The 10,951-nt window shown below is 47.8% G+C and overlaps 1 long non-coding RNA gene across 1 annotated transcript; it reads left to right on the top strand.

Annotated features, from left to right (window-relative positions):
* The first annotated feature begins 4,407 nt into the window (after positions 1-4,407).
* LOC113918278 lies at positions 4,408-10,257 on the top strand. Its single transcript, XR_003518506.1, has 3 exons — positions 4,408-5,550; positions 8,126-8,294; positions 9,697-10,257. It is a non-coding gene; the product is annotated as an uncharacterized LOC113918278 (long non-coding RNA).
* Positions 10,258-10,951: the final 694 nt, after the last annotated feature.

Below are 10,951 nucleotides of genomic sequence, written 5' to 3'. Positions count from 1 at the left end.
AGCTAACCCATCTGCAAGACACCTGGTCTTGATTTAACTAATGTGCAAAGCGAAAGAACATCAGGCAGGTAAAAATCTGTAATTAGCAATAGTCTTTCAAGATTTTCTTTGTGGGTTCGCCCCTCCTCCCCTTTCCAGGCAGTGGGAGGGAATGGGAAGGAGCCAAATGCAAATATGGTTTAATTCCATCTTGAGTAATTACTCCGGAAAGCCCTCTAAAAAAATTGCCGGCTGTTTAACTCAGTAATTTGAACTTGCATTCGGGAACATCATCAAACTGTAAATGCTTTGATCTTTTTTACGCTTCTGTACATAAGGAAAACCAAGTACACCTAATTCCTATGCCGTGTTGTCATAAGCATTAGAAACTCTTGGCACATGGCCACGGGTAGGAGGCTTGAGAGGGGCTGGCTTTGTCGGAGGAAGAGACAGCTGGATGCCTTGGAGAGAACATCGGAAGTGGAGCCAAGAGGCTGGAGCTCTGCTCCGCATTGCACAGCGGCTCACACGATGACACTGGGCAGGACATGACCCCTCCTGACCTCTATTTCCCTGTCTTAAAATAAGGGGGTAGGGCCAGATGATTTCTAAATTTCAAAGTCTTCCCTCCTCAACACCCCCAAGCTCTGCCATTCTTTGCTTCCAGGAAACGCATTCCTTTCTCACACCACAAACCCAGAGGTGAGGCAGGTGAGGCAGGTGAGGCGGGTCAAAGGTAACCAAGTACAGAGACTTGCTCTGCGGGCTCGATTATCAAAATGTGTAAGGAAAAAACGACCAGTTGCGGATTCTGAGATTCCTTTGAACAGTGGTGCACATTGGATGCAGTGTAGAACCTGTAGCCACAGAAGAGAAAAAAATTTACTGGCCTCTGGGGGGTTTGTGAGGCGCCTGTGACCTCAGACTTAATCAGCATCACATGCTCAACCTATACCACTAGAAAACCACATGGGTTTTAGGCAATCGCCCAAATTAAACCAATGACATTGCTTTCATGCTCTTGCATGCTCTATGGGGGAAGAAAAGCAAGGCAAAGCAGGAAGGAAAGCAGAACTGGGACAACAGGGGCAGAAATCTTTTCATTCATTTCTTTATTCAGGCATTCATTCAGCACACGCTAAGCACCTATAATGCGTGGGACCTACGGAGGAAGTAGGAACAGCATGAAGCACAGCCCAGAGGCTGCCAAAGATTCTTTAAACTTCTATGTTCACTTCTTTGGCACTTTCAGTTTATGTAGTAGATCTATAACCAGAGGAAGTCATTCACAGAGAGACTTATCTTCGAGCCCTTAATGAGCCCGGGTGGCCACAGGTCCTTAACTAAGAATGCTCAGCCCCGTCTGTCAAGTTCCTGTTCTTCCTTCAAGGCTCAAATCCATCCCAGCTCCCCTGGGAAGCCTCTCCTGCTATCCCTAAGCAGATGTGATCTCTTTGTCTTCTGGTCATCCGTGGCATTTGGTTGGTCCTACTCAGTTGGTTATCTTAGACCCCAGGTTGCACTGTTTTTGATTCCGTATGTGTTTCACTCTCCTTTACACTGGTAGCTCCTCAAGGGCAGGGCTTACTGAGGCACAGGAAGGCCAGACTTTGTTGGAGTGGTCGATATCCTGGTTGTGAGATTGTATTACAGTCTTGCAAGTCTTACCATGGAGGGTAACTGGGTAAAGAGCATACAGGCTCTCACTGTATTATGTCTTATAACTGCATATACATCTATAATTATCTCCAAATAAAAAGTGTAATTAAAAGGCAAAACTCAGGGCCACCTGGGTGGCTCAGTCGGTTAAGCATCTGCCTTCGGCTCAAATTATGATCCCAGGGTCCCGGGATCGGTTAAGCATCTGCCTTCGGCTCAAATTATGATCCCAGGGTCCCGGGATCGAGCCCTGCATTGGGCTCCCTGCTCAGCAGGGAGTATGCTTCTCCCTCTGCCTGCAGCTCCCCCTGCTTGTGCTCTCTCTCTCTCTCTCTCTGTCAAATAAATAAAATCTTTTTTAAAAAAAAGCAAAACTCATGGAATCATAAGACCTCAAAGTCGCAAGAAACTCAAGAGATCTACTAGTTCTGTCTTTACCCAAAGGGTGAATTTCTGCCCCAGCGTCCCACATACAGATTTACCCAGGCTTTTTTTATTTTTTTAAAAAGATTTTATTTACTTTTTGACAGAGACAGCAAGAGAGGGAACACAAGCAGGGGGAGTGGGAGAGGGAGAAGCAGGCTCCCCGCTGAGCAGGGAGCCCGATGCAGGGCTCGATCCCAGGACCCTGGGATCATGACCCGAGCCGAAGGCAGATGCTTAACAACTGAGCCAGCCAGGCACCCCACCCAGCCTTTTTCAAACCCCAGGAATGGAGAACTCATTCTCTCATGAGAGAGAGAGCATTCCATTTCTAGACAATTCTAATTCTATTCTGAAGCAGAATTGGCCAGGCTATAACTTCCCCTTGGAGGCCACACATAACAAGTTCCCTCATCTCCATGACAACCCTTCAGGTATGTGAAGATGGTCATGTGTCCATCTGGGGCTCCACCAGGCTGCAGGGTTTCAGTTCTCTCATCTCCATAGCGTTGAGTTTTCCTACCATTCTGGAGCCTTCTTCCTGAATGTATCTCATAGGTTGCTCTGATCCGAAACAGGACTAACAACCCCCTTTGTCCTCGATACTCCACTGGCTCCACATTATCATTTTCATGCTAACTCCCAACCATTGGCTCCCTTCAAAGGCAGGGTCCACGAAAACCCTTCGATCTTTTTGGTACCCCAGCTGCCGTCAAGCTCCCTGTCCCCTACCCTGCCAATCACTGTTTGGTTTTGGTTTTGACTTGAAGGTAGGACTTTACACTTTTCTCTACCTGCGGCAATCCTAACCCTTCATCTGTTGAAAACCTGAAGGAGGTCTGCGTCCGTAGTGAGATGCAGAAGGCTGTCCGGGAGAGCGCTGTGCTTGGGCGTGCCGCCGTGGGCTGGCCCGCATCCTGCAGCCATGTGCCCAGAGACGTCTGAGTACTGCTCATGCTGGCAACCCTAGGGTATTGCTCATTGTTTTTGGATAGCAAGATGGGTTTATTTTTATAACAAGTATTTACTGCAGAACAGCCTTGCAGAGCCTCCTGGGTTTCACAACTCTTCCGGCTCTATTACGTATGCAGAATGATGCCAGTCTGGCTCCCATTCTCGTTTCCCATCCCCATAGAGATGCCGACTGGGAACCAGAGCATCAGGTTAAGCATCTGTGCCCAGGGTTCAGGAAGACAGGGAGGCTGCCTCTGTGGGACTTTAGAGGGCAGAGCCATCTCACCTACTAAATGAGGAGAGAAGGCAAGGCTCTCGGGCTTCCTGGAGCAGAGTGGGACAGAGCACCTGCTTATGTGAAATCAGGGAGGTCCAACTCTTCTTGGGGAGGGGTAAACTCAGTTTAGAGCCCACGTCTCTGTGGGAGAGAGTGCTTGGTGTCCTCCAGTACGTATTCCCTTCTTCCGTGGCAGTAGAAACTTTAGCAGACCACTTGGTTGCCCACAATAAAGATGACTACCCCCTTCTCCTTTTAGCTAGGCATTGCCATGTGACCACATTCTGGCCAATGGGATGTGAGTGGAAATGGCAAGCGCAATCTCTTTCCGTTTAAAGGGAAGGAGGCTTCCTGGCCATGATTCTTTCCCCCCATCCATTGGTTGGAGTGTGGATGTGGTGGTGAGCCATGTTGAACCACACAAATGAGGACAACCCAGAGATGATGGAGCAAGAAAGGAAGCCTGTGCCCCTGACGATTCACTGAGTGGAACCATTTTATCAGCTCAGGGTTTACTTGAGAAACACGCTTCTATTTTGTTTAAATAAACCAGTTGCTCTGGGTCTCTGTCCCATGTAGCTAAATCTGCACCCTACTAATATAGTGTTCCACCCCCACTTAATTCTTGGCTTCCTGCTCTGCTGCTGCCCTCTCCCTGCCTTTCTAACTTTTAACCCACAGCTTCATCTCCCAGCTTCTTGGCTTGTCCCTCCCCACTTGGCCTGACCTGATCTTTCAAGGTAGCCTTGGATCCTTTCTCTGGCACCACCCTGACAGACAAGCATTAGGGAAAGGAGGGTGGTGGCCAAGCTGACATTTCCAGATCGTTTCCTCTCTGGTTCTCTCCACTACTTGTGTTTCAGATACTGGGCGCTTGGTGCCCCCTGAGCCCTTACCTTGTCCACTTGTCTTGAGTTGGGTCCTTGCCTTAGTTCCCTGCCACCAGATTGTGAGCTCCCCCAGGGCAGGCACTGTACCTGTCCCCTCTTGAAAAGCCTCCAGTAACTTGTCCATAGTAGGTCCCTCATCAATGTGTGTAGATGCACATCTTGGGTTTCCCAGGGCACCACAGTGAGTACTGGACATTGCAGAGAGCAGTGGGCTTGTTACAGGCTTTTACTAATTGTTGAAACCTTCCCAGCTGGAAAAGGCAATTAGATCAATAAATTAATTCACCAGATGCTTCTCAATTGGGGTTTTTCCAAGAAGTTTTCCTCCCTGAAAGAAAAAAAAGAAGAAGAAGTGGGTTATGGCATCAGCCCTACTTAATCACCCAGCACTTCAGCCTCCCGAGACAAGCTATGCCCACCCATCGTTGACCTTTAAGTGTTAAGCAACAAACCCAGAGCAAGCTAAATCTTAGTCACTGAGCTGAGAAGAAAGAATTGGTCTGCACTGTACTTTCTGTAACACCTAAAAATAACTTCTCCCCATGGACTGGAGTGGGGAACTTGACTGGGAAATATAGCAGAAGACCTTGATTAAAAAGCCGATAAGAAGGCAGGTACACTGCTGTACCAGACATTGCATGGCCAATGGAGCTAGAAGACGTACATGTGTGTGTGTGTGGGTGGGTGGGTGTGGGTGTGTACCAGAGGGCCTGGTTCCCCTGCTGTAGATCACATCTGGGGCAGTAAAGACACCGTGTGATGGGGCTTTACCACTCCCTCATCTGATGACTAACATGGAGAAGATTCAGTGAGAAATTAGAAGCCACTGGAGGCAGAGGATGGAGTTCCAGTGTAGAAACAAGAACACGGGCTCCCAACTACCAGCTGTGACACTTCCCACTTACCTGGGTGGGCGGCCCTGGACAAGTCTCTGAAGCTTTCTGGATTCGTTTTCCTCATCCACCGATGGGGGGAGTAGACGAGATGCTCTCCAAGTCCCTTCCAGCCACAGCATTCTTGGGAGTCCGCTTGTTTCTCGTGGTCATCTGCTTCATGGCTTCCTTTGGCTCCTCTGCTCCCATCCCGCCTGGCCACCCACACGCACTACCGCCTTTCCTCACTCCTTCCTGCTGTCTGCTTCTGCCACCACCAGACCGGAGGATCAGGCACACTCAGAGTTTCCCGTAAGCACAGAATCCCATGAACACCAGACAGAGAGGGGCAAGGAGGGGGAAGCTGCACGTGAGCCAGCCTGCCCCGAGCCCTGCTCCTCGGATACCTCGGATGTGTCCTTATTGAAAGCCTGCTCTGTCTGCCACGGTTTGCCAGGGGCATTGAGGATGCAGGAAAAGGGACCCCTCTAAACAGGTGAGCAACTTCTTTAGGGCTCTGATGTATTTTGATTTTATTTGACTCTTCTGGTCAGTCCCCAAGTCTTATCACACGTCCTCACCGCCCCATTCGCTCGTCAACATGTATCTACTTTCATTCCCTCTTTTTTCCTACCCAAATGAATAACCACAAGTCACAACTGGCTCCCAAAGGGAAGAGTATCAAAATAGCCAACATTTGGCTGTTGCTTGCCGTCTCCCAGCATACTTCCTCAAAAACTATGATCGACTGCAGGAGCTCAGCCTTATTCGATTTATATTCCTGCTCACCCCTGTGGCAGATGGCAAAAAATGGCCACAAGAGTTTATAGTTCCTCTCATTTCTAGGGGAGCTCATTTCCCTGTGCCTTTTTTCTTTTTATTGTGGTAAGACACGCTTAACATAAAATTCGCTATTTTAAGCATTTTTATTTTTTTATTTTTTTAAAGATTTTATTTATTTATTCATGAGAGACAGAGAGAGAGAGAGAGAGAGGAGAGAGGCAGAGGGAGAAGCAGGCTCCCCAAGGAGCAGGGAGCCCAATGCGGGGTTCGATCCCAGGACCCCAGGATCATGACCTGAGCCAAAGGCAGACGCTTAACCATCTGAGCCACCCAGGCGCCCTATTTTAAGCATTTTTAAATGCACAGCGCTGTGGCATGACGTACATTCACATTGTGTGACCATCACCACCATCCATCTCCAGAACTTTCTCATCTTCCCCAACTGAAATGCTATAGTCATTAAACACTATCTCCTTCCCTCCTCCCCCCAGCGCCTGACAACCACCACTCTACTTTGTATCCCCATGCATTTGACTCCTGCCGGTACCAAGTGTAAGTGGAATCATACAGTAGGTGTCATGCTGTGCCTGGCTTGTTTCACTGAGCATAATGTCTTCAAGGTTTGACCAAGTCGTAGTGTGTGTTACACACGCTACGACTTGGTCAAACTGCCTTCCTTTATAAGACTGAATAATGGTCAACTGTATGTATGTGCCACATTTTGTTGATTCATTCATACTTGGGTTATACGTTAGGTACTTGGGCTACTTTCACCTGTCGGCTATTGTAAATAATGCTGCTGTGAACATGGGTGTGCAAATATCTATTTGAGCCCTTGCTCTCAATTCTTTTGGGTATATACCCAGAACTGGAATTGCTGGATCATATGGCAATTTTATGTTTCATTTTTTTGATCACTCACCATGCTATTTTCAACAGTGGCTGCCGCACTCTACATTCCCACCAGCAGTGCACCAAAGTTCCGATCTTTCCACATCCTCTGCAACACCTCTTATTCTGTGTTTCTTGGATAATAGCTATCCTAATGGGTATGAAGTGGTATTTTATTGTGGCTTGATTTGTATTTTTCTAAGGATTAGTACATATCTTTCAATGTGTTCACTAGCCGTTTGTATATCTTCTTTGGAGTAATGTCCGGGCAAGTTCCCCATTCTTTGAATCTGGGCTGACTGTTAGAGTGACCAGCTGTCCTAGTTTGTCTAGAACTTCCCAAGTTTTTGTACTAGGACTCCAGTGTCCTGGGAAACCCCTCAGTCTCAGGCAAACTGGGACAGTTGGTCACTCTAGCTGGCCTTGTGTCTTGCTTTGATCAATAGAATGCTCTGGAAATGACAATGTACAGGTTTCAAGCATAGGCCTAAAGGGGCTTTGCAGCTTCCTCTCTTGCTGCTCTTGGAAATTTGCTGCCACATAAACAAACCCATGTTAGCCTGCTGGCTGATGACAGGCATGTGGCCCAGTTGCTCCATAACTCTTACTAACAGCCTGTTAGCCGCCAGACATGGATAGGGGCGGTTCTCAATCATTCACCTGCCAGCCGACTCCCCAGCTGACCACAGACGCACAAGAGTGGAGCTAGGCCAAGCTGACCCAGACCACGGCTGCCCAGCCAGCCACAGAACTATGACCCAAATCAATGATTGCTGTTTTAAGCCACTTTGGGGGATGATTTGTTACTTAGTAAAAACTAATTCATACAGGGCGCCTGGGTGGCTCAGTTGGTTAAGCGACTGCCTTCGGCTCAGGTCATGATCCCGGAGTCCTGGGATTGAGTCCCAAGTCGGGCTCCCGGCTCAGTGGGGAGCCTGCTTCTCCCTCTGACCCTTTCCCCTCTCATGCTGTTTCTCTCTCTCTCTCTCAAATAAATAAATAAAATCTTTAAAAAAAAAACTAATTCATACAGCTCCATGTTGTAAAAATATGCTCTGTTTATTGTTCCTATAAGATCTTTGCCATAGACAGGACACTCCTGGGCCCCAGGGCCCTTCTTCTTAGTAGGAAGAGCTTTACCTACTCTTTCATTGCAGCCCAGCCACTGAAGCAGCCAAGAGGCCATCCATCCTCTCTGTCAACAGCAGACAAAAGCTTTCCCCTCTTCCCATTCCCTTGTCGGCCCCACATCAGCCACTTTGCGCTGCAGAAAGACAGATGGGCTCATTAGATGTGGGGACTGAAGTGGCCATGGGGGCCTTCCCTGCGTGCCACAGCCAGCCGCTTTTCCTTAGTTTCTAACTCCCTCTCACCAACCTTTTTCTTCTTGATCACAGTGTACCTGGAAGAATTCTGACTTGTTTCAAGTGCTCTTTCTCCAGTTGGCTGAAGCTTCTGTGACTCCACTCCTGTCCGGCTTGCCTGGTTCTCTGGGCAGGCACAGTGAGAGGAACAGTTTGACACCAAACTCTGATCACGGCCACCCCATCCGCTGTTTCAGAGCTGGTCAGTGTCTCGGTCTGGGAACTTGAGGTCAAGTGGGGCTCTTCTGGTCTTCTTTAACAGGAGAACTGCTTTTTGCTGGAATCAGGCCCTTAACCCTTTTAAGAAACATTGGAATGTTATTAATCGATAAAGGACCAAAACATACGAAATGTCTTTTTTTTCTTTTAATCTTTGATGGGCCCTTGCACCTACAGTGAGAGGGACCCTGGCCTCCAGTGTTTCTAGAAAGCTGGCTTTGGGTAACAGAGTTGATGCTCAGCCTCAGAGTGATGTGAATTCCTTTTCAGGACTCTTTTCCTAGTCCTGGGTCAATAAAGATAGAGCCATGGAAATGTCAGAAATTCAAGGACTTTAGAAATCACCTGGTTCAACATTTCCATTTTCCAGGTGAAGAAACCATGGCCCCGACCTGCCCACATCTAGAATGACTCACCCACGGCTACCCAGCAAGGCGGTGGCAAAGCTAGAGCTAAACCTCTGACCTCTGGTTTGGGGCCATTTCAACTACCCACTGCTACAGACAAACATCCTCCAAGTGTTTTCCAGTGGGCTCTTGGCTTGGGTTGATTTTTTTTTTTTTAAGATTTTATTTATTTATTTGACAGAGAGAGAGCACAAGGAAGGGGTGAGCGGCAGGCAGAGGCAGAGGGAGAAGCAGACTCCCCGCTGAGCAGGGAGCCCGACGCGGGGCTCAATCCCAGGACCCTGAGATCATGACCTGAGCCAAAGGCAGACGCTTAACCGACTGAGCCACCCAGGTGCCCTGGCTTGGGTTGATTTTTGAAAAATGAGTTAGGAGAGGGAAAAGGAAGCCCAGGATTTTCTGCTGACCAAACTGTTGGGTGGCAGAAGCAGAGGGTGGAAGGCAGTGCCACCGAGGAGAGAGATCTTAGAAAAGCTCCTGTCCTCTCCTTGAGCTGAGAACATCTGGGACAAAAAAGAAACTTCCAGGCAAAGGAGCCACGCCCCTCCCCCACACCAGCCTGGGAACACCTACCCAAAGGCGGTCTTGTCCTCCCACCTTCCATTTTATTTAGGGCACACTTTTTTTAGTGAACTTATACAGCTTTTCCAGAGGCAAAAACCCATTGCATGTTATGTGCTTATGTTTTTGTTCATTCCCTTCTAATGCTTATCAAATTTTCATGTTATACCATCAGTGTGAGGACACACTTCTCAGTGTGTTTTTTCTCTAATATTATTTCAAATGCAGACTTTTTGTGTGTCAAAGGTCCTCATGTTTGTCACTTTTAATTGTAATACTGTGTCCATTATGTAGGTACATCATAATTTGCCTCAAGGTGAATGTTTATATCATTTCTAGTTCATTAGTATTAATAACATCAACCTGGTTATTTTCGTACCAATAGTTCTTTTATCCCTTTGTGTTTATTTGTTCCAGATGTGCTTCCCTGGATGGAATGAATGGATCATGGCTAGGACTCAGCTCTAGCTATTGCCAGATCACTCTCCAGAAAAATGCAACTGATTTCTAGGGTCTCCAACTCCATTTAAATGTGCCATTTTCCCCAGCACGGAACTGTGCTGTCACTGAGTTTTGTCATTTGTAGTCACCTTTGCCCTGTCAAACTGGGGAGACTGAGACAGTCAGGATATAGGATAGGAGTCAAGGGAGAGGATTTGCAAGATGAAGCCAAGAAGCAGAACTGCGCAGAAGCTAAGAAATGCTCCATGTGAGACAGAGTGAATGAGATGCACTTTTTACGGCCACTTGTCCTTGGGTGTGCGGTGGGCTGGCCTGGGTTGAAAATTTAGAGTCAGGGGGACACCAGTTTAGCACATGTGTAGTGGAGCCTGAGGCTTGTTTCTATCTTCGCATTTCTTTCCTTTTTCAGCCAGCCTGTGCATCTTTCTGTGGATAGTTTACTATCTGCAATCCTTCTGTGCATTATCATGGATTCCTTGTCCTGAGGTCTCTTTCCCCTGCTTTCTCAAGCGAAAATCAGAGCCCCTGAATCACAAAGGAGCAGAAGTACCTTTCCTGGCTCACTTCTCGGCATCCATAGCTCACAAGAAGACATAGCAAAGTGGCTCCCAAGTGCCATTCCTGGAAAAATGGCTCTTCCTGGTTGCATTTGGTCTGGCCAGGTTGACAAGAGCTGAACTGAGCTGCTCGGAAGCTGAAGGGAGAAAGCCGTGGCCCAAGGAGCAGAAACGGTGGGCGAGAGGGAGGATCCTGATACATACCTACTTGGGTCCATCGCCGCCTTTGCCCACCTGTTTTCACCCACATGCCACTCTTTTCAGAGCCGTTTAGTACAGCCTAACTTTCACAGATCCCCTCAGGGACCGCTAGGCCAAATTTAGAGCTCATACCAACAAGTCTGTTGGCCACATGGTCTGCTACATGAAGGCTGCAACATATGAAAAGTTATATTTAATAACCCTGGGAGAAGACCAAATATGGGAAAGCCAATTTGTGGGATGCAGTTGCTCTTTTTGTGAGAAGCATCTCAGCCTAAGTATTTGGTGAACTCACAGCCCTCTAGAGTTGGGCCGTAGATTCTCTAGTTTTGATAAGACACATGGACAAGCAGAGTCTTTAGAGGTAGAGGAACATTCCTGGATCCTCAAAGCCCCAAACGAGGTCATTGTCCTCCTGCCACATCTGATCAGCATCTGATTGGCACTAGAGC

Source organism: Zalophus californianus, chromosome 1, assembly GCF_009762305.2.
Source record: "Zalophus californianus isolate mZalCal1 chromosome 1, mZalCal1.pri.v2, whole genome shotgun sequence".
In the NCBI taxonomy this organism is placed as follows: Eukaryota; Metazoa; Chordata; class Mammalia; order Carnivora; family Otariidae; genus Zalophus; species Zalophus californianus.
This window is presented reverse-complemented; position numbering and strand designations above follow the sequence as displayed.